Source organism: Lontra canadensis, unplaced genomic scaffold (genome assembly GCF_010015895.1).
Source record: "Lontra canadensis isolate GAN:19392208 unplaced genomic scaffold, GSC_riverotter_1.0 scaffold1, whole genome shotgun sequence".
NCBI classification, from domain to species: domain Eukaryota; kingdom Metazoa; phylum Chordata; class Mammalia; order Carnivora; family Mustelidae; genus Lontra; species Lontra canadensis.
This window is the reverse complement of record NW_022630995.1, coordinates 22,589,148-22,611,933: the sequence shown is the minus strand read 5'-3', so window position 1 is coordinate 22,611,933 and position 22,786 is coordinate 22,589,148. Positions and strand designations below refer to the sequence as shown.

Here is a 22,786-nt window from a genome sequence, read left to right as displayed (position 1 = left end):
GACTAACAGGTGCTGGTGGCAGCCAGTCTTTCCCAGTGTGGGGTGGGCACTGCTGACTGGCTGTGGTCTCTGCAGCCTCATTCCCTTAGCTGCTTCTGCAGGCTTCTTAGAAACCTCCCCATGTCTCTTGAGAAAGCCTGGTGTCTGGCTGACACCAAGGTCACAAGCATAACAGACTTGCCCCTCTCTGGTTTTGTTCTGACTCCATTGTTTGGGGTATGAATAAGTTGGGGATTTGTTCAAGTTTGTGCAGTAAGATCTGAGTTCCTAGTTTTGGACTCCGTGTAACAGCTTCAGGTGCATGGAGAACCCCTGCCAGCTCACAACGACAAGCACCCGTCCTCCCAGAACATGCTGCGCTTGACTCAATGAGGCAGGAAGACTGAGAGGCCAACTTGTCCTTGGATACGTGCCGTTCCAGCAGGTCGCCGGCCCATCCCATCCCAAGGACCTCTCTGTGCCCCTGGGTTCTGTCAGGCAAAGTGTCATCAGGTTTGGTTTTTGATGCTTCAGCCCTGCTGTGGGATGGCAGCTCTCTTTGCTGCTGGAAATCCAAGGCTTAAAAATATGAAGTCTTGCCTTTTTTAACTTCCGCCTATCTGACGTGTGCTGTTACGTGCTGTGTGGAGCTGCTAATTCACCGTACTAATTCCCAGGAATTCCGCTTTCAACTTGCTTTCCTCTTGCTTTAGAATCCCCCCCCACACACACACCATTCCAGGAAACCCAGCAGAATGAAGAGCAAAGTGAAATTTGACTTAATACAGTCCGGAGTACAAACAATTAAAAGTCCCAAGTACTGATCATTCAAGACATCACTTTGGGGGCAACTGGGTGGCTCAGTTGGGTAAGTGTCTGACACTTGAGCTCAGCTCAGGCCTTGATCTCAGGGTTGTGAGTTCAAGCCCTGAGTTGGGGTCCATGCTGGTTGTGGGGACTACCTAAAAAGACCAAAACAAGGGGCACCTGGGTGACTCAGTCATTAAGTGTCTGCCTTAGGCTCAAGTCATGATCCCAGGGTGCTGGGATCGAGCCCTGCATCGGGCTCCCTGCTTAGAGGGAAGCCTGCTTCTCCTTCTCCCACTCCTCCTGCTTGTGTTCCCTCTCTCACTCTATCAAATAAATAAAATCTTTAAAAACAAACCAAAACAGAAAACATCAGTTTGACAAGCCTCCGTTTCTCTCATGTGAAGAAGGGATATGACAAACACCTTCACCTAGCTCACAGCTTTGTTGTAAAGTTTAAATGATATTATTGTAGGGGAAGTATTTCTAAACTGTGAAGTGCTTGCTTACAGAAGATACTGTTCTTTCAACAACTGTGAGCTAGGCCTTCAGTGGGGTGTCTCCTGAAGACAACTGGTAAGAATAGTTTATTGTTTCAGTCTTTCTGGGCTGCAATTTATTTAAAAAAAATTTTTTTTCCTGGAATGGTAAAGTATAAGCATTGAAATCATAAGCTTTTGAGAAAAAAATCAAATGCTGTCTGTATTGCTTCATCATAAGATGTATCCCTGGTTGGAATTTCTCAAAACTAACGGGGTGGGGATGGACGAGGGTGAGGATGTCATATCTGTAGCATGTTTTCTCATTAGCACTTCTACACTGTGTGTGGATTTGAATTTAGTTGTTGGATTCCCCCCCACTCATTTCTCACTGGCACTTCTCAATTTATCCTCCCATCTATTAATGAGGAAGCATTACTATACAGTAGATGAGTAGTGAGGAGTTAAAATAGGAGGAACAAAAACTCTATAAGCTAGTGAGTAGACTTTTCTAGGCTGTCTTGGCTTATGAGAATAATGATCAAATTGAAATTGTTTCAAAATAATTTGTTGCTGGCCTGCCTTCTCCACTGAATGATATGCTCCCGTGTGGGGGATGGGTCTTACACATTTCCATCTCGCCAGCATTCATTAGGAGAATCTGGCACTGAATAGGTACTCATCATTTGTCTGCTGAGCTGAACTTAGCCAGTGGCATCTGGCATGACTTGATTGAGGACATACGTTGGAAATACATGGTTTTCAACAACCAGGACTGACCAAGTTCAAAACCAAAACATTACATTGGGAAAAATAACTTCCCTGCCTTCTAATATCTTTTAGTCCACACTGCCTGAAACAGCACAGAGTTGGTTCCTGTTTTTGAGTTGCATACAGACACCTCATCCCTGCTAGCACAATAACAACATACTTATTGAGCAATTACTCCGTGCCTGGCGCCGTCATACATCTTAGACGAGTTAACTCCTATAACCATCAGAGGAAGCAGCATTACGGGACAGGCACTCTTCTTGTCTCCATTTTATCCATGTAGTAATTGATGTAAATGGAAACTTCTGTCCCTTTCCCCAAGAGATGTATATAACTTTCCCCAAATACAAGCCTAGTGAGTGGTAGAGCAGGAATTCAAACCCAGCTTCTGCATCCATGTTCTTAGCCACTACACTAGATTTCCTCTTTGCTTGGAGTAGCCGTGTAGACAGAAGAGCCTTGAAGGGTGGTTGTGGAAAGAGGAGAAGTAAAGCCAGGTGGTGCTCCTGGGACAAAAGTAAGGCAGTGTCCTGCGTCTATGCTGGCTCCCCTGTGGGGCAGAGCCAGTCTTGCAGCAATGACCCCCTCCCTGTGGCATGTTTTGAAACAGAAACATGGTGACCAGATGTGGCTGTGACCCAGCGAAACGGATTAGCTAGTGATTTCAGTGACTGCCACCAGCTCCACCAGCCGGGCTGGCTTGCTTTCCCCCACACACTCTTCTTTAATGGGTACAGACATAATTGAAAGATGACATTATGTGAAAAATATAGTGGACAAATGAGAAAAGATGTCAGCATTTGACAGAATGGAGCAGAAAGGTTGGCTTCGACCAGCCCAGGTAGATCTTAGTGACTATGGCTGCTACTTACTCCCTAGATTTACAGAGTTTAGTCAAAGTGATTAAGGAAACTCCTGAAACTGATGTTGAAACAAGTCTGTCAGTGGTCTAGACTTTCTACAGCCACTTACAGAAAATAGCAAGATATGAAAAGGGAGGGGGCGGTGTCTGTAAAGGTCTTCCAGCAGTGAATTAATCATTAATTAACCCTGGACAGAAAATTATTTGTATACACAGAATTCTTTTCACTGGTAGCCCAACTCATGCTCTAAGTAGCAACTCTGTAGGTAGAGACGTGGGGAAAATGGTTAAAGACAGTAATAAAACCTTGGGCTTCTTTGTTCTATGAAATAAGTAGAGGAATGAGTCAACCTACTTAGAAATAAACAGGCAAATGAAAGAAGGCAACCCCACTTCCTTAATCTCCTCATGGGAGATCTGCCTGTTGTTTCAGTTGCTTTTCCAGAAGTCTATATAGTGATCGTTAGGAGTTCAGAAGAACTTTTCTCTAGACAGAACGCTGTAAACTGTAGGTAGAATCCCAGGCTTACTGACCGACCCAAGGGAGTGTAACTAAAGTGTTTGTTACAGGAAAAAAAAAAAAAAAAGAAAAGGTAGAAACTCATCCTGTTGAAATATCCCAGGGAAATTTAATAAGCTATCCTCTCACTTTGAAGGCAAATGCTTAAGAAACAGCAGTTTTAATTAAGCCTTGGCTCAGAGAAATGAGATTCTGGTACAGACACTGAAGGGGGTTCAGGGAACTTGGAGGAGGCTAGAGGTTTATAGCCCAAATCTGATGTATCCCAAGAGTCAGGAGCAGTCCCTGACACATTGTAGGGTGTACAGTGAACACATATTGGATTCGGGGTGATTGAAACTTATTTTCACTTTGGGAAGTATGACTTACCCATAAAAACATAATCATCAGAGTTGTATTCGGGTCAGAAATGAAATAAAATGGGGGAAGGAGGGAGAAGGGCAATGCTGAGAAGCACTGATGTGAGAAGTAGGTTGTCATAATTAATAGGAAACATAGTTTCCTATAGAAACTATATTCTATAGTTATAGGAAAATATAGTTTCCTATAGAGACATAATTAATTAACAATAAAGAAAAAGTCAAAGATTATTCGGCACAGTCCTCACCTCCTCCTCCTTCTACCCAAGGGACAAGAAGAAGGTGGTAGGAAATATTTTGTGCCTTGCATTTCCTGGGGCAGCCACCAAGAGGCGCTGTCAGGCCAGACAGTTCAGTTGCTGGCCTGAGCTCTTTGCAGGTAGGAGAAAGAAGCAGAAATACAATTATTTTGAGTGTACAACATTAGTTACAGAGGGAGTGTTGTATATCTTTATTGAATTACATAGAGGGGAGAGATTTTAAATCCTCATTAATGAATGAAAATATTAAACTGGTATGGGATATTGGAAAGAGCACTGGGCAAAGAGTCAGACCTGCATTTCAATTTTAGCTCTTCTACGTAGTCCCATGACCTTGGCTAAGGTGTTTGGTTTTTTGTTTGTTTGTTCGTTTGTTTTTAGCATTTGAAACTTAGTTCTCTTCTCTATAAAATGTGGCTAAAAACTTCCTTCCTTACTTCAATTGTGATCCAGTGAGATTCTGCTCAAGAAACAACTTAGAAAACTATAAAATGACCTTTATGTTTCCAGAAGTGTAATAATGTATTCATCCAGAAAAGTGAAGATGTTGGGCCAGATGACCTTGGAGATCATTTCTGCTCTAAAATTCTGACGCTTGGCATGGCCTGGGTTTAAATGATCATGCTATTCCCCAACAGCAGCTTGCTAATGTCACTGACCTGAGAAAGGGGAATGCAGTGGCTTGTTCCAGGCTCTGTCCCTGGTATGCTGAACACTTTGTGACTAGTTTCTACTTCAAAGTACCACTGAAGAGCCCACAACGCATTTTGAACCACGGTGCTCTTTAATATTTAACCAAATAATTTGCCATCTAACCTGGAGCATCTGTGTGTAAAGGGGGTGCTGTGATTAATTACACTAAGACAACAGCATACGTCAGAGCGTCCCAGGCAAACCTGGATATCTGGTCCCCTTAGTATACATAAAACATTCGATTTCTCACTGAGGTGTGGGATAGTACAAACATTCCTGTTGAATTTAGGTATCCATTACTGCTGTTAGAGTTTAGCAAGATGCGGTTCTGAATCTTGGAGGACAGAAACACATATTCCTAACCTTGGTAATGAACAGGAGGCTGCTTTTTGCTCTTAAGAAATCATACGGTTCCAGCTTTGTGGTCACCGATCAGAGAGCACACTATAGCTTCAAATTTCCTGACCTTTCCTTTTTACCCCACTTTGAATAGGTAGGATAGAAATTTGTCTGATGGGGTGAATATACTTGGGCTTCTGCCTGCTTTGGGTATTGTTAGTATGGTTGTGCTAATGCTTAGTAAGTGTGAATATTCATTACGTCCCAAACAGAGTTTGTCCTATGACCAAATATAAACAAAGGGACAAAAACCGCTTCTACTAGAGATTTCCACCGGCCCAGCCATGTGCTCAGGGCTTTTCAAACCAGATAATCCAGGAGGGGTGAGACTTGTGAAGTAAATTGATTTATCAAATCTCTTTGAAAATGTCTCATGCCCTAATACACCAAGAAAACAGATTTTTAGACAAATAGATTTCTGTTATGGGGGGGGGAAATCTTTAATATTTTCCAAAGCAAACCATTAAACATAAAGAGAAATTTGCGATGCTAAGGCTAGAAGCAAATAACAAAAAGACCACCTTTCTAAACTGTTTGTGGAGAGGAAAAATGGCACAAGTAAGTCAAAATGGCAGGTTATAAATATCCTTTTTTAAAAAGAGACTTATTTATTTATTTTGGGGGCTTACAGAGGAAGAAGGAGAGAGAATCTTCAGTTGATTGAGGAGCTCAACTCTGGGCTTGATTCTCATGACCCTGAGATCATGACCTGAGCCAAAAATCAAGAGTCTGACACTTAACCGTCTGAGCCACCCAAATGCCCCTATCAATGTCCTTTCTATGTTTTAAGCTTTTCATTTTGGGTAACCCACTTAACTTCCTAATTCTGCTTGACTTAGAAGACATTAATTAAACTAATTAGATTAATAGGCTGCAGGGTAGGGAAAAATAGGTTTCTTTCTTAGAAGAGGAAGGGCGCTCCAAAACTTAAACACTAATGATAGAAATCAGCCTGGTATTTTAAAAATCTAATCCAGTGAAGCCACACACAGATAACTGAGAGTCGAGTAGGATTGTCATATTGTCCTGTAGCCATCTAGTCGCTTTAGAATGTCAACAAAAATTAGAGGTTTTTTCTGAAGTGGTTCTTACTCCCAGTGCCTGACTCTCAAAAAGGCTATTCATTTGTCATTCTGGGGACATTTCATCATGATTTACTTTTTAAAAATGTATACTGGGTTCTACAATACTTTTGCCTGAGCCATAATTGCATGGTAAAGAAGAGTAGTTAGGGACTTTCCTGGTATTGCACATGCATGATGGGTTGATGGTTAGGCTGCCTATTTGTAGGAATTTGTAACATAATGCAAGCAGGCATAACTTTCTCAGGTTGATTTTGCATTTTGAAATGTCTAGGAAAGACTCTTTGGGGGCACCTGGGCAGCTCACTCAGTTTATGATCTCAGGGTCCTGGGATCAAGCCCCATGTCAGGCTCCCTGCTCAGCAGAGAGCCTGTTTTTCCTCTTCCTCTGCCTGCTGCTCTGCCTACTTGGACTCTATCTCTCTGTCAAATAAATAAATAAAATCTAAAAAAAAAAAAGAAACAAAGAAAAGACTCTTTGAAGATTATCTCTACGCAAATGTACTTCAATCAATTATTCTTTTTTATGGTCCAACCACCATTCTTGTTTTATGACTGTAATTAGGTAATGAATAAGATGACATGCACTTGGTACTTTGTAGCTCTCCAAATTATGCCAAAGTCCAACCACGCATGTTGCTTGTTGCCATGAAACTCAGTTATATGGGCCTTATTTTTTTACCCACTTGTTTTTATGAACAGGTGTTCAGCTAATGGGATAAACAGAGTGTGTGCTGCTAGAGCCTTCTTATTAACATCACAAAATAATTGAAAAAGACAGATACTCTACAAAGTCCAGCCCAGGGGATAACTCAACCTACTGCAGGTCATGTCGCTGAGCATTAGAGAGATGTTGCAGAAAGGCTGGATGAGGGGGCACCTGGGTGGCTCCGTCAGTTAAGCATCTGCCTTCAGCTGAGGTCTTAATCCCAGGGTCCTGGGATCCAGCACCTTGGAGGGCTCCCTGCTCAGTGGGGACTCTGTTTCTCCCTCTGCCTCACCCCCCAAATCCTGCTCTTTTGCTCACTTTCTCTCAAATAAATAAATCTAAAAAAAAAAAAAAAAGAAGAAGAAGAAATGCTGGATGGAGCCTCAGAAGACCCTCTCTCTGCTTCCAGAAATGTTACTTAAATTTCCAAGTGACTTTGGACAACTTAATTGCTTTGAACTGCCATTTCTTCATCTACAGATGAAGGTATCCCCACCTGCTACACTAATCCTACCCCCACCTGCCTCACAGAGTTGTTGTAGGATTCAATAAGATAGATTATGCTTATGAATAACACTATAAATTATAAACATTATATAAATACAAGATATCCCTATTATGGTTCCTATGCCTTTCCTGGTGACTCAGGGTCTGCTGTTGGGCAATTGAATACCAACAGGTTTTGCAAACATTAAAATAGCAAAACATTCTAGAAACTTCACCCAACCCTATGAATAATAAGGTCCCTTAGAACATTTCGTTTGCTTTGTCCAGGTAATCAATGGCCAATATGGAGAAATGAAATGCTTCCAGAACTGACCAGCCCAACTTGAAGAACACGATGTTGAAAAGAGAAGATCATTGAAGATCACACTCTTTAAGCTCCAGAATATTATTTCAGTCTCTTATTAAGGAAGTTACTAAGGAACTAAGAAAAACTTCTAAACATTTGAAATACTGGACTAGGACTTGTGATATCACGTGTCTCCATTTCTCACGGACAATTCAATATTCCTCATCGCTTAAAGAAAACATAGACTATCTAGCCTACCCCTCTCCCTTTCCTGTTTCCCATCAACCAGCTCTAAAGAGTGCTCAACCATAAGCAGGAGTATATTCATTATGGCATCATTTGTGAGACCTGAAAGCAGCAGAAATGTTCAATACTAGAGGATTCAATAAGCAAAGCGTGCATAGAAATAGGAGACCAATAAAAAGTAGTTAGAAACAATGCGTTAGATACATTAGAAATAGAATTGGCAACATAGGTCAGTCTTAAGAATATGCTGTTAAGAGAACAAGATAAAGGGTGAGTGGGAGAGCAAATAAGTAGAATGAGAAGGAAAACCCAAGAAGGGTCTTCTGTGTACCACAAATTAAGGAATATGAGGACACGAGCCTCAAAACAAAACAAAGACTTTAAAAATTAAAGGACTGTTGGGCTGCCCCCTCTTTCAGAGTTTACTTGTGTAATTCTTCCTAAGGTACTTTTTGCATAATGAGGGATGGCTTCCTGGCTTACTCAGTACCCTTCATGCTGCAGCCCACACCAGTCCTGGGTTGGTCTGTTGCCTCTCAGCTGGCCAGGTGAAGAGCTGAGAGTTGACCACCATGATCACCCCCCAGGCTTTTCAACACTGATATCAAATGGCTTTCTAGCCTTCTCTTATCCAAGTTATCCTTTTGCTGTTCCTTATTTTATTATTATTCAGCCATTTAGGAGCTCTTCTAAGCTAGTTCCAAGGACTAGAAAACTCCCTTTTAAATTGTGGAAACTGGGGTGCCTGGGTGGCTCAGTCAGCTAAGCATCTGCATTCGGCTCAGGTCATGATCCTGGGGTCCTGGGATCGGGCCCCACATTGGACTCCCTGCTCAGCAGGAAGCCTGCTTCTCCTTCTCCCACTCCCCCTGCTTGTGTTCCCTCTCTCTGTGTGTCTCTCTCTGTCAAATAAATAAATATAATCTTTAAAAATAAATAAATAAATAAGTAAATTATGGAACCTGAACCAGGTATAATGCTAATGAAAGAGGAGATGACCTCCCCCCTTTCTTTCTTTTTTTTTTTTTTTTTGGTAAACCTCCCCCTTTCTTTAGTCCTGCTTCATTCACCCCAATGTCAGCCATCTCCAAAGGATGCCATTCTATTCCCACAGAAGAGCACAAAGAACACACAATAGAAGGACAGATACTTCCACGCACAAGTTACTGAATTAGAGTATTTTCTAGGGGCACCTGGGAGGTTCAGTGGGTTAAAGCCTCTGCCTTCAGCTCAAGTCATGATCCCAGGGTCCTTGGATTGAGCCCCACATTGGGCTCTCTGTTCCACGGGGAGCCTGCTTTCTCCTCTTTCTGCCTGCCTCTCTGCCTACTTGTGATCTCTGTCTGTGAAATAAATAAATAAAATCTTAAAAAAAAAAAAAGAATATTTTCTAAAACACATTTCACTCCTGGGCATCAGTAGACCAAAAATTTGGAAAGGAGTGAGGGGCATAAGAGCTAGAGACATTGTTTATATAAATTTTCTTAGGGAGAAACCATACAGGAAGGAAATGAAGATACAGCAGTGAAGACTAGACTATCTAAGCAGACCCGTCATGTCCTCAAGAATTTAAGGAAACTTCCATTATGATCCTGCAGACCTAGTGGCTGCAGTGGCAGCCATTAGTTTCCTGCCCAGGACACACTAAGAGATCAGAACCGATCGATGTCTGCCTTAGATTGTTTCTGGGTTTGGTTTTAACATCAAAGGACAGAGTAGCTCTGAAAGATCTGGAGGATTTTCATGTTTGGCCACATTTTATCAAAACTATCAGGAGCAAATTACAAGAAATCATACGAGAATGGGTAAAAATTAACTTCCCTACTTTTAAAAGAGCTTCTATCGTTATCCAAACATGGCCATAAGCTAACATTAGAACCTGAAGCAAATAGAGTAATTTGACCTTGTGATGAACAATTCCTTGAGCCTCTAGCATTCATGTTGAACTTCTGTTTGGCAAGCCAACATAAATATACCGGCTCTCTGTCTGGGCTGTCGGGACACAATGCTTCCCACTGGGAACCTGAGTCACAGGGCGAGCGAGTGACTTGGCAGGGACCAGAATGAGGCGTGGGGAGGGCTGGTACCAGGGCCAGCTCAGCCACCAACTCATCGTAAGATGCAGGGCAACTCATTGTACTCTTGAACCTTTATGTATGGTATTCAGAGGTGACCATGTAGTTTATTGCTCAGGTTAAGTACTTTTGGAAATGAAAGGGGGCGCTATTAATAATCCACAGAAGGGGCGCCTGGGTGGCTCAGTGGGTTAAAGCCTCTGCCTTCGGCTCAGGTCATGATCCCGCATCTGGCTGGGATCGAGTCCCGAATGAGGCTCTCTGCTCAGTGGGGAGCCTGCTTCCCTTCCTCTCTCTGCATGCCTCTCTGCCTACTTGTGATCTCTATCAGGTAAATAAATAAATCTTTAAAAAAAAAAAAATCCACTGGAACAACAGATATTTCAGGCTCCCTCTGTTTCAAAACTCCATTAAAGCTGAACGAGAACTGAAAATAGGACCCAGGCTCCTGAACATCAGACTCATACTTCCCTAGGCTTGACTGTTATCTGCCGGGACTTGTCTACACTGGGATTCTGAAGAAGAGTGTTTAACCTATGACTTGAAGATTGGTGAAGGGAGTTTCCCAGCAAATAGAAAGGACAGCCTGACCTGTACCTGTTTGATCATGAATCCACACACCCAAAACTCATGTGTGTTCAGAATCAACAGCACTGACATGTCAAACCCATATTAGGGTCATTGAAGGGTGGGGCGGTCAAGGGACCCAAAGCCAGGAAAAGAACAGGTGCACACACCCCCTGCACCAGGAGAATCCCTTATAGGTTGTTCTCTACCAGGCTGCCCAAGGTGAGCAGACAGGATGGCTGTGGTCCAGGGGCTGCCTCGGGATCCTCAGGTGCTGGCTTTGAGATGGGCAGGTAAGTACTTTATAAATTACCGTGAGCCATATGCCACACTTCCGCCCACATTTGCATCTTTGCACAGTTCTGTTGACCATCCCCATTCACCTGGCTTTTTAAAAGTTCGAGAGAGCCATCAACAACATCTAAAAATTAATCTGGGTTCAGTCATGACACAGTCTTAAAAAAAAAAAAAAGTCCAAGTGAGTTAAGCCATTCCACAGTAAGAGAATTTGAAAACAAAGGGGAGAGGGATGTATTCAAAGACAAGCCATCCAAAGAAAGCAGAAATTCGTCACTGTTCTACAAAAATGATGTTTATCAGCTGTGCAATCATGTCAACTCATCTTTCAAAAAACAATTTTTGGTGAAACTCTGGCCAGAGAAAGAAACATCAGGCTTCCCAACAGCAGCATTAAACCAGTGTGGACTGGCCACCTGATGCCAATAGCCTAATCCTTTCCTCCGAACTTGAGTGCCTGGTCTCCCGGGAGCCAGGACAGTGCTTACCTTCTCCCTCCTCTCCTCGATGCTACGCTAGGAGAGCTCACGGGGAAGATTCCTTGCCCTCCGGCTGCCCAGCTGCTCTGAGCTCCCAGCTGCCTGCAGACTCTGCTTCCCTACAGGTTAATCACACACCTGGCCACACCCCTCTTTGGAGGCAGGACGTGCCACATGCCACTGCCACTTGCCAAGGAGAGCTGTAGCAATCTCAGGCTTCTGAGGGAAGACAGGGCTGTCAAGGACCCAGAGTCCCAGGAACTGAGGGGGTCCCTTGTCCCCCGGCTGCAGGACTGCATCCCCAAGGAAGGAAGCCCCTTGTCACTAGGACAAGTCACTGGCACTGCTAGTGCCAGCTGTCCACGCAGGAGGGTGAGCTATGTAATACCTGTAAAGCCCTGTGAGCAGAATTTCCTGACATTTTATCTCCACTGTAGTGTCCTTAAGGTGGCTCTCTGTTTTTCAGAAAGATAAATGCAGCCATCTCCAATAAGCCCATATGCATTTAACAAAAAATAGACCAATTCAGACAAAGCATGCTGTGCGGCCCCGCAGTCCATAAGGAATTCCCTGCAGGATGGGCTTTGAGGAATTCTGCTCCAAACCCCCAATCTTGGTGTATTTCCCCCCAGCAAGTTGCTTGGAATTTTTACCAGTCGGGATTATACATTTCTCCTAAAACTTTGATCCTCCTGATTGCCCCAAATGGTAATTATATTTAGATAACATTTCAAAGAATTCCCAGATACATTATCTTGCTGGGACCTATTTAATATCCTGGGACATAACTCATTAAACAATTATTGTCTATTAACATCATAACTTTAATTAGTTTTCCAGAGATGGAGAAGCCAAGCCCGGAGGGGATGAGACCCTGGAAATCAGATACATTTGGACTTAAGGAGAGCGGAGAAACCAGCTAACATGTGGAGCTGGCCCAGGCAGAGCAGGGGTGGTGGGCGGTCCCAGGGGCACCCCTGCATCCACCCGGGAGCCATGGTGAGGAACAGACAGGAGCAGCAGTAGCCCCAGAGGCAAACTTCACCCCCTCACGCTGCTGCCCAGGACTGACTGGAACTCACACAGAAACACCACCCCCCACCCCCGCCCCTGCGGTGCCAGATTGGCTCCTTCCAGGGCTGAGAACTCGAGCTGATCCCCACAAGAACAACTTGGCCGCCCTGGGCACCTCAGCAGAGAGCCTGGTGTGTCTGCTGCAGGTCTCTCCATTAGTATAATCCCCTGGCTTATCCCAGATATTTTGGGAGGGAACAAAAGGAAGCCTTCGTTTTGAAACATCCCTTTTCACCATCCCTTCTCACGTGTTAGCACAATCCCTAAATAATGCACCTTTGTGGTTCTGAGTAATTCTTTCCGCTTGCTGGCTGCCCCAAGCCTGTCTGGGTTCCAAGAATTTGCATGAAATGCGCTGGATACCTTGTCCTAGCTAGAGCTGCCAGTGTGGTTTTGAGGACCCAGGAGCGTGGTCTCAGGGCTTCCTCTTCCTCTGAGATCCTGCTGCTGTCTTCCCTGGGCCATGGGAGGGGTGGTTCTATGGTCAGGGGCAGACCCACCTTCTCTCTGGGCTTCCCTAGCCTCCTGTGGCAAAGGAGAGGTTGGGGTTTCACGGGTTCTCATCCCAGGCCGTGCATTAGAATCGGGGAGGGGGTGGGGTGGGGTGCCCCTCACCCAGCTTCTTCTTATTAAATTTTAGATGTCAAGCTCTTTGAGAATAGGAGCCCATCTTTTATTTCCTTTCTCTTCCTCTAGGCCCGCAAGTTATCTTTGCCAGAGAAACCCCTTATTCATTATTTGCTTGATGGGAATCAAATCTTGGTGACCTTACAAGTGAGCTTCGATTGGGTGGCCAGCTCCCCACGCCTCCTCTGTAGGTTCCTAACCAGCAGTTCCACTCAGTTTAAAAATGATAAATTAGGGGCACCTGGGTGTCTCAGTGGGTTAAAGCCTCTGCCTTCGGCTCAGGTCATGATCTCAGGGTCCTGGGATCGAGCCCCGAATGGGGCTCTCTGCTCAGCAGGGAGCCTGCTTCCCTCTCTCTCTCTGCCTGCCTCTCTGCCTACTTGTGATCTCTTTCTGCCTATTTGTGATCTTTTTCTCTGTCAAATAAATAAATAAAATCTTCTAAAAAAAAGATAAATTAGCTAAATGCATTCATTTGGGGGTCTGTGGAGTTCTAGGGCTCCAGAAAATGAGTGTCGGGGGGTGTGTTGCGGGGTGGAGGGAACTACCTAGGAAAGGTCCTTGGCTTTTGCCAGATTCTTAATCACCCGATTCTTGACCCCAAAGGAGGAACTATGGAATTTATGTCGTGTTTTATTCCTATTACAGTCCTACGTGTATTTTGTTAATATGATGCCTAATAGGAACTCCTCTCCAGTCCGCTCCCTTTCCTCCTCCCTGCCCCTCCCCTCAGTACCTTCATTTTGATCTCTGCCTGCTCTGGTTATACTTCACCCTGCCCCACTCAAGGCCTGTGGGGTTGGCAGTGCTGTCCCCCGGGAACTTTCTGCATTCCTCTTCTCTTCAAGACCCTCTCACCCAAGTCCTGTGGAGTGCTGGGCCTCTGTACTCAACGATTCCTGTCCTATCGTACCTAACAGTCCACCGAAACACCCGGGTAACGCTGGGCTCCAATATCACAAACAGACATTGCCTCAAACCCCTAGAGCGTGGGATTCCTTTTCATCTTAAACAAGATCAGTGTTTGCACTGTTGTAAATAAGTGTTAGAAGAACCAGACAAAACAAGAAATAACGCTGCAGATTCACTGCTGAGCCGTCTCTGTTTCCTGCAGAGATACCGCCTCTTACTCTGCTTTACTGGACATAAAAAGATACTAAAAAATAATGCGATGTCTGATTCGAGACCGAGATGAATGATAACATCAGCTTCTCAGGGATCAACCCAAACGCATCTGGCCCAGTCACGCAGACACTGGTTTCAGAGTATCTTCCAGAGAGAGCAGCGAGCAAGAAAAACATCTCACCTGCTGGCCAAAAGGCCAGACCGGACTCCACCTTGCCCTGATCCCCCAACCCGTTGCACTGTCTACAAGGGTCTGCTATCTTCCACCCAGCCGAGGTCTCTAGCTCCCTGCTCTGGACCAGCTCTGAACTTTTATCCTCCCTTTCAGGCCTGCCTTGCCCCGACAGAAGAGCACATATAGTAACTAACAGAAGAGCGCTGCAGTCCAGTTTCTACAGTTTCATTCCTCTGCAGTAAAGGCAAACCTCTGAAAGTTACTTACGTGGAGTGGCAAAGGCAAGTCCTGGATCTGGAAGCCGAGTTTGCTGATGCCAGCCCGCTTAAATAGCCGGTCTGGCTGACGCGGGCTGCTGGTAGCACGTTTATTTACGCCTGTGAGTGCTCGCTCAAGCAAGGACCTGAAAAACCTGCAGCGTGGGCAGCAGGGGAACAGCCGGAAGTATGCCCAGGTTCCATCCCGCCTGGTTCTTCGAGTCTGATAGGCAGGCGGTGACTTCTGAGTTCCACAGAACTTTCTCGGCACCACCTTCTTGTCCCTGCTCTCTTTCTTGGCCAGGCAAGACTCTTTGCCTAGATGACATGAGAGATGCAGCTGAGAGAGGAAGGAAGAAACAAAGGACCCGGGATCATTGCGCCAAGTTCCTTATTTTGAATGGGCTTCCAGTTAGATGGTGCGGTGTTTTAAAGCACAGGCTTGGTGAGGTTGATTTCACAGCTCTGTGAGCTGGGTGCCAAGTTGGGAGCCTGGACAGTTTCCAGATCAATGAAAAGTTGTGTGTGTGTTTCAGGCACAGAATGTACAAATAAAGAACAGTTATAAGGGAGATTCAGCCTAGGAGGATACAATTTTAGATCCCCTTCAAAAATGATTTTAATTTCTTTCTTCTGCAGCTGTACTTTTCCTCCTGACTCCCCCCTCCCCTTTCTTTGTTAATGAAATTCCTATCTAAGAGTTGAGAGATTCCCCATGAGAGCTCAAATAAAAAGCCAGTGTGTGAGCTAGCCTGTGGGAAGAAGCGCTCCAAACGTGCGAGAGTGTTCCGTGGTTCATGTGATCGTCAGTGGAAGCGTTTCTGAGGGTGAGGGTATGTGCGTGGGTGTGGGGACCCAGTTAGACGATGTTTATCTGTTTTTTATAGTTAGATATGGCAGTTAATAGTCAATTACAGCATTGCTAAACACATTAGCTGAGTATGATTTTGAGAGGATGAAGGGAGGGAGACAGGCTTTGGTGAGATCATTTATGGGAGTTTCTGTGAGTATTTGCTGGTACGTAGCACAGACGGGTAAGTGCCACCCAGATTTACACAGCCTACATTCTTTACTTTGCTGGACAAAGAAAAAGCCCCCTTGATTCTCTCAGGAACAGAAGCCATATGGGAAAGAAGAGCAGCAATCATTAAGAATATTTCTTTCTCTCTTGGAAAAGGGGGCAATGGTTATAAAACATGTGTGGGAGAATAGTAGAGACAGGGGGCTGGCCTATCCCAACCCTGGTTACCAGAAGAATTCTTTTGTTGCCTAATTCATTGCCTAACTTTTGACTGTTCTATGGCCAAATCTGGATTCTCGCCTCCCAGATTTCTTGAATGCAGGGTCTATGTCTTGTTTATCATTTGACACCCACAGAGCCTGGCACGAATTATCAGGACAGTGACAATGACGATGGTGATGCTGATGTCTGGGTTTACGCTCAGGACTGATTTGAATCAATATTTAGGAAGTTGCTTCAGAATGTTTTCAACTATCCTTATTTGTTTCTTTACCGTCAGTCTTCCGGAAGGTGATTCCCATGACCGCGGTGACCTCGCCAGCCTTGCCCACTCTTGTAACCCCAACACCCCACACAGTGTCTGGCACCTAGTAGGTGCTCAACAGATACGTGCAGTTTGCTTAGTTTCTAAATTCCTTTGAAGGCTGTGTAACCCAATAGACAGAAGTTTTGGAATCAGCGGTCCCATCTTGGTTCACGCACGTTTCTTTCACTCCTGCATAATGTGTTGGCTTCAGGCAATTCCTTTCCATCCGGTGTATCATGGAACTGAAACCGAAAGCAGCAGAAACCATTGGGCAACTTGGCATCACTTAAGAACTCTGCAGGTGTGTGGTTTCAGGTTGCCCGTGGTGCAATGAGGTTACCAAGAACCCAGGCATCTTCTGTGTTCCATTTTGTAGTCTTCGGGGTGACAGCATTGCCTCATGTCGTGGCAGCAAGGTGATGCAGTGGCTTGGTATGTCCCATCCCTAAATGAAAAAAATCAAAGACAGGTAGGAGGGAAAAATGGGCTTTCTCCTTAGTGTCTCTTTCTGTTAGAAAAGTCTTTCCAGAAGCCATCGGCAGACTTCCGGTTATGTCTCCTTGCTGAGAACTGGGTCACGTGGCCACCACACTGGCTGAATCCATGATGGCCGGCCCAGGCCATGGCAATTCTGCTTCACTCAAGCAGCTCTCTCTGGCCATGGCACTTGTTTTTTTGTTTGTTTTTAATGTTTTTAGCTTTCATTATTTTATTACTTTTTTTTATTACTATATTTTTAGTTAAAACTATTTCAACAGCCCACAAATAAGGGAAGTAGCTGGCTACAGTGATTTTTGTCTACAAGCTTAGATTATAAGTCTGTATCACCACTGATTTTCTGCGTATCTGAGGAAGAGCATAGAATCTAGCAGCCTCTTATCTTCTCTTATGTCAGATGGGATTGATGATGCTGTTAGTTCTCAGAATCATCAAGCCTAATGCTGCAACTAAGCATAAAAAGTTTGCCAAACAGTCTATCAGGGTTTAAGATTCATTTTCCTGCTCCTCCTCTTGTCTATTGTATTTCAGCGGAATCCCATAGTCCCACGTTTGCATCTGGGAGCTCCAGCTACTGCTTCAGATTTGTAAGCTGGAAACAGATGGCTGATACAGTAATTCTCACCTAGTTTTTATCTTCTCCCAGTGATGAACAAACTTCAAATTAACACACAAATAGTCAATTTTGTTTTCCTTCTCTTCGCTGTTCTAGACCTCTTCCTTGTGGTGGACTTCGGGAACTCTTCTTTGCATTGTCACAGATCAAGAGAATTAGGATGAAGGATGTGGTGAAAAGAATGGTGTCTGGGAGATGGTCGGTGCTCAGTAAGTGTGTGTTGCATGACTGGAAGAATGGTGGAAAGGAAAGAGTACGGACTGCTGAACCATGCAGGCTTGCATTCAAGTCCCAACCTCTAACACTTCCCATCTATGTGAGCCAAGGCAAGTTATACAACTTCTCTCAGACTCAGTTTCCCCATCTATAAAATAGGTTGGCCAGAAGGGCTAGAGATAATATACGTAAAGCACTTAGCATAATGCCTAGAACATAGTATATGCTCAAGAAATGGTAGTTGACACTAACAGTTACAAAAAGAAGCCCAATTTTCCTTAGTCATTTTTGTGGAACCCACACATGATGGGCACAAAATAGCGATCTGAAAGCCCCGGGTGTCATAGCAAACGGGAGTGTTTGGAAGAGCTACATAGACTGGAGGGGCAAGATGGTGGAGAAGTAGGAGCCCCTATTTCAACTGGTCCCCTAAAGTGAGCTAATTATCTACCAGAACACTCTGAACACCCACGGAAGAGCTACATAGAAGTCGGTGATATTTGGACAGTGGGCAGCTATTCCTTTCCTGCTCAAAGCAGGTCACCAAAGTGCAGAGGGACACTTTATGTATGAGAAGTGTGCAATGGTGGCGGGAGAGAAAAAGCCATTTCCTGGGGAACAGAAAACTCCCAAAGACATTTAAGAAAATTTATCATGAGGGATATAAACCTCCCCAGGGCCAAAATCTGACTTGGACAGAAACAGATTAGGAAGAAGGGTGACCAGAGTGTAGAAGCCTACTTGCTGAAGTTTCTACCCCCAAGGTGTGAACTTGCAGAGTGACCGAGAACCTCATTCCCTCTGCGGATGGTGTGGAAGCGCTGACCCCCAGGGTGCCCTTCCCAAACCAGCATGGGAGGTAGCCCAGGATCAGCAGTGACAGAGAACCTGGTTTCAGAAAAGGATGTCAGCTAACCTGGGTTGAAGATGTTTCCCATGTCGTCCCTGGTGAGGAGGGACTGAGAGTTATAACAGAACCGTACTCTGGCCTTTTGTGAACTGGTAGAGATTGGGTCATTCTTCAGCGAACTGCCATATGTATTTCCAAGTGTGGATTCTATCCTCTTACCTAATCCACCTCTGTCCTTGTGGAGGAGTCAGGATGCTGCAGCCCATGCCCCACCCCCACTGCCGAAGGTGCCTGGGGAAGGCTGTTCCAGCTGGTATGGTCCACGTGGCCTTTGCTCTTTGACTTAAAACTCATCATCTCCTCTCATTCCATTTTGTTTCATCCAGAGTCTAATGAATGGGGAGGTCACAAAGCATTGTTTTCCCTAAAAACCCCATTCATGCTCTTGACTGGAGGAGGGGAAGGCCCTTGGTAATGGGGAGCATCAGCCAGGGGGGGAAGGAGGGAGGGGGAGGGGGTATCTGTCTTCACCCATGAATGCCTCCAAATGCGTCTTCTCCTCTCCCTCTGTGTGAGGGCTCCCTGCAGCCAGCAGGAGCTGCTGGGTGACATTCTCAAGAGGGGTGGAGCCTCACCAAAGAGGCTGCCATTCCTTGAGTGACAGGAAGGTAATGCAGGTTGGGGCCACCTCAGCCTGATTGTCATCCCCTAATACACAGGGTGAGGAAAGAGAGTCCCCACACCCATGAAATTTCAGGGGTGGGCCTGTGCTTTTAGAAAGCAGCGGGTGGGGAGCTGGGGTGAAGAAAAACTAAATTCTTTGGTTGAAACTTGCCTGACTGGGTGTCAAACCCCGGCACAGTCCACGCTACCAATCACCACCCGGCATGACCTTTGTGGCCGCTTCTCAGGATGACTCACTGGATCCCCAAGGAGGAAAGGAAGAGCCGTCCCCCCTCCTCCCAAGGGGTACGCCCACCTAGCTCCGTCTGTTTAAGATACTTGACTTCCCTGTGTGATTTTGTCTGGAAACAGAAAGGAAGAAGAAAGGAAAAAAGGGAACTAACAAAAATATAAAGCTTGAAGGCAAACCAAAAAATGCATGTTTGAACTGTGGAGAAGGGGTTGAACATACTTTGGGCTAAAACTGTGGATCTCCTGAAGGGAGAGAAAAGTTTTGATTAGCGGCTACAGACCTTTTCCTTCCTCCACCCTCCTCTCCACCTCAGCGGCTGCAGCAGGCTGCACTCAGCATGTGACTCCAGAATCTCCCATCCCCTCTCCCTGCCTCAGCCCCTGTCTGCCTGTCTGAGTGAAGAGGGAGTTGAGTAGATGATCTCTCTGAGGTCCTTTCTGTTTTAATCTTCCGCACTCCAAGGGGAGAGAGTCGGGGGCTACTGGGTGGAGAGGAGGGACCCCTAGCAGCCATAGGGGAGAATGGTTCCCCTCACTTAGGGCTGAGAGAAATGAGAGGAAACATCAGTGGATGGGTACAATGTGAGCAACTGTTGTGACCCTGAAACCCTCCACTCACTACCATTGGTAAGGATCCACTCCCCAGGGCTCCCTAGTCCCCCTCCTCAACCACCTGGGCCTCCCTAAGCCTCCTGGGATCCAACAAATAGAGGTAAAACCTGTCTCTATGTGTGCGTGCGTGCGTGCGTGAGTGCGTGCGTGAGTGCGTGCATGCGCGTGCGTGCGTGGGTGCATAACAGAGGGTGCCACCAGGACCCAGCTCCAGCTACAATACTTCAGGCATGTGTTTGGTCAGTGCTGACTTTCCACTACAGTCCAGGGAAACATCTTAAAAGAGAAAACTGAGAGGTGGGGGAGTTTAGTGGGCTGGGGCTGGGGGTGGGTGAAGAAGGGAGGGTGGGTGGAACTGTTTATACCTCATCCCTGAAAAAATGTCTAAAGCTCTTAATTTCTGCTTTTGGCAAAGATATGTTGATTTTCTTAACTAATTCAGCACAATTCTGCTCTGCACGTTTCAGCAAAAACCTCTCCTCCATGGCCTTCTCTGAGGTTTCTGTAATGAGGTCCTGGCAGGGCAGTGGGCGATGATTTAAGGTCTCTTGTAAAATGGCTTCTGTTGTGGTGAATTACATAAGTGATGGTGTACACCCTTGCATCTGACTTCTACCTCTCTGGAGAGTCAGCTCCCAGACTAGTCTTTCCAGTGGGTTCTGAATAAACTGCAAAAGGGCCTGGTGCCCTGAGTTGACTTCCCAAAGAGGACATTGAGGAGGGAGCAAAAGGCAAGCTGAGGGCAAAGCACACTCCCCACCCAGGTGGGATATTTGTGACCTTGCTCAGGCACTCCTGGCTGCCCAAGGACAAAGGGGGGAAATGGTCAAAGGATAGAGATCATAGCCACTCAGGACATGAGCCTCCACCACTTTGCAACAGTCCTCATGATTTACAAGAAAAGAAAAGGCAGTCTTACCAACAGCCAGACCTCTAGAAACCTACAGACTCAATTTCCTGAGGCCCTAACATCACCCGCCCCTCCGCAGGATAGAAGAACTTACGTGATCAGTCAGCCACTCTTCACAACCCCAGGCAGGTCTTTCTGCCCACAGGTCCTGTCCCTGTGTTATAATGAAACTACCTTTTAGCACCGAAGACATCTGCAGAATTCCTTCTTGACTGTTAGTTCACATTTCACATCAACACCACTGACTTTGTTGCCTGACTCAAAGGGAAATAAATTGCATTTTTCATGGTGCTGCTGGTAGTTGTCCCATCTGTCCCAAGGCCAAATCTCAGGCTGAAGAGAATTTAGGGTGGTACCAGGATTCAGAGGGAAGATTCTGGAGAAAGTGTGGACCTAGCTCAGACCTATGGTGACCAATGGCCCCAGTTTCCCCAGCACTGTCCTGGTTTAGCACTGGATATTCCATGTCTTAGGAAACACCCAGTCCTGGGCAACCTGGGAGGGTTGGTCAACCAGTCCTAGTTTTCTGACATTGTAGCCAGTAATTTAACCTACTTTTTCTTTTTCTTTTTCTTTTTTTTTTTTTTTTTAAAGATTTATTTATTTATTTGAGCGGGGAGGTGCTGAGAGAGGGGGAGAAGGAGTCTTAAGCAGATTCCACATTGAGCATGGACCCCAATGTGGGGCTGGATCTCATGACCTTGAGATCATGACTGGAGCCAAAACCAAGAGTCTGATGCTTACCTGACTGAGCCATCCAGGTGCTCCAGTAATTTAACCTCTTTGAACCTTAGTTTTCTCATATGTTAAATGAAGATAATGATCAGCACCTCATGTGATATTTGAGGAGTCGGGTTGATATCCACCCAAAGATTATTTAGGGAGAAAAGAGAAGATTGGGTGGTAAAAGTAATGTCTTTGTGCCTCTGTTTCAAGGAGGAAATGTGTCCTCTCCCCCATGTGTTTTTTCCTTCCCAAGTGCAGGTGTGAGCACAACACTTGAGGATTCTGGAACAATCCAGAAAGCCTTGCGGCCCTGGCTAATGCAGAAGGCTGGATTAAGGTCTCTCCCAGCAGTGTGATTATCTGATTAAGTGTAAATGGCAGAGGCAGCTGCCCACTTGCAGAAGTCACTTTTAGCAGCTACCACTTAGGAGTCACAAATAAAGGATTACGAAGCCCTTTCTTTTCAGCTTCCTTGTTGCCTCTCAGCTATTGTGCGTGGAGATTCTTAACTAATAGCCATGTTCTGAGTAACTATTTACCAGTAACTACTGTTTCAGGGCTGAAAAAGGAATAGAAGTTAATGTTTTCAAAAGACTCCCTTGCAAGGCCTTTTGCAACCCAAGGGTGAATTTCACAGATGTCTTAATCCCTGGCAGTAGATGCTGAGGGCTGTCTTGGAGACCAGAAGCAGCGAGCAAGAACTCTAACAACAAAAGGGAGGCGAGGGAATTATTTATTCAAATGTCCTGATAGAAGAAAGCTTTAATCAAAGAAAACAAGCTGCAGACTGATAGGGAGTATCTGGAACATGAAGGTGTCAAAAAATCCAGGCTCTTTCTGAACAGAAGGAAATGACTGGGGAAAATGGTCCTTCCTAGTATTGTCAGCACCAACAACATGAGGGGGCTTTTTTTAGGAAGGTGCGGAGGGCTGGAGATGATTCAAAGCGTGACCATCATTACCATCCCAGCCCTCCCACCCCACCACAAATGAAGTCAGAGACATTAGAATTACTGCCAGATCCTGATGGAAAATAGAAGGTTGCAGAAATTAGAAAATTCAACATGCAAGACTCTGGCACCAGTAATAACTAACGAGTCCAAGGCAGTTGATGGCACAATTTTGTGTAATCAGGACACATATGGGAGGAGAAAACAAAAGGACTCTCAAATCAGAAATTTACTGATTTACATAAACATTAGTGTGATTGGTGGTTTCAAATCCAATGGTGCCTCCTTCATATTTATATCCCAAATTAATG

At 45.2% G+C, this 22,786-nt stretch overlaps 1 protein-coding gene across 3 annotated transcripts in view; it reads right to left on the bottom strand.

Moving 5' to 3' along the window:
* HOPX (HOP homeobox) overlaps positions 1-14,813 on the bottom strand; it is a 28,640-nt gene extending 13,827 nt beyond the window's left edge. Inside the window, exon 1 of one of the 3 annotated variants that reach the window (XM_032850481.1) lies at positions 14,647-14,813. The gene's annotated coding sequence lies outside the window, so the exon portion shown is untranslated. Of the gene's footprint in view, positions 1-11,386; positions 11,412-14,645 lie in introns of those variants that run through there. The other 2 variants (XM_032850273.1, XM_032850344.1) reach the window with 2 other exon arrangements.
* Between the last annotated feature and the right edge of the window lie 7,973 nt (positions 14,814-22,786).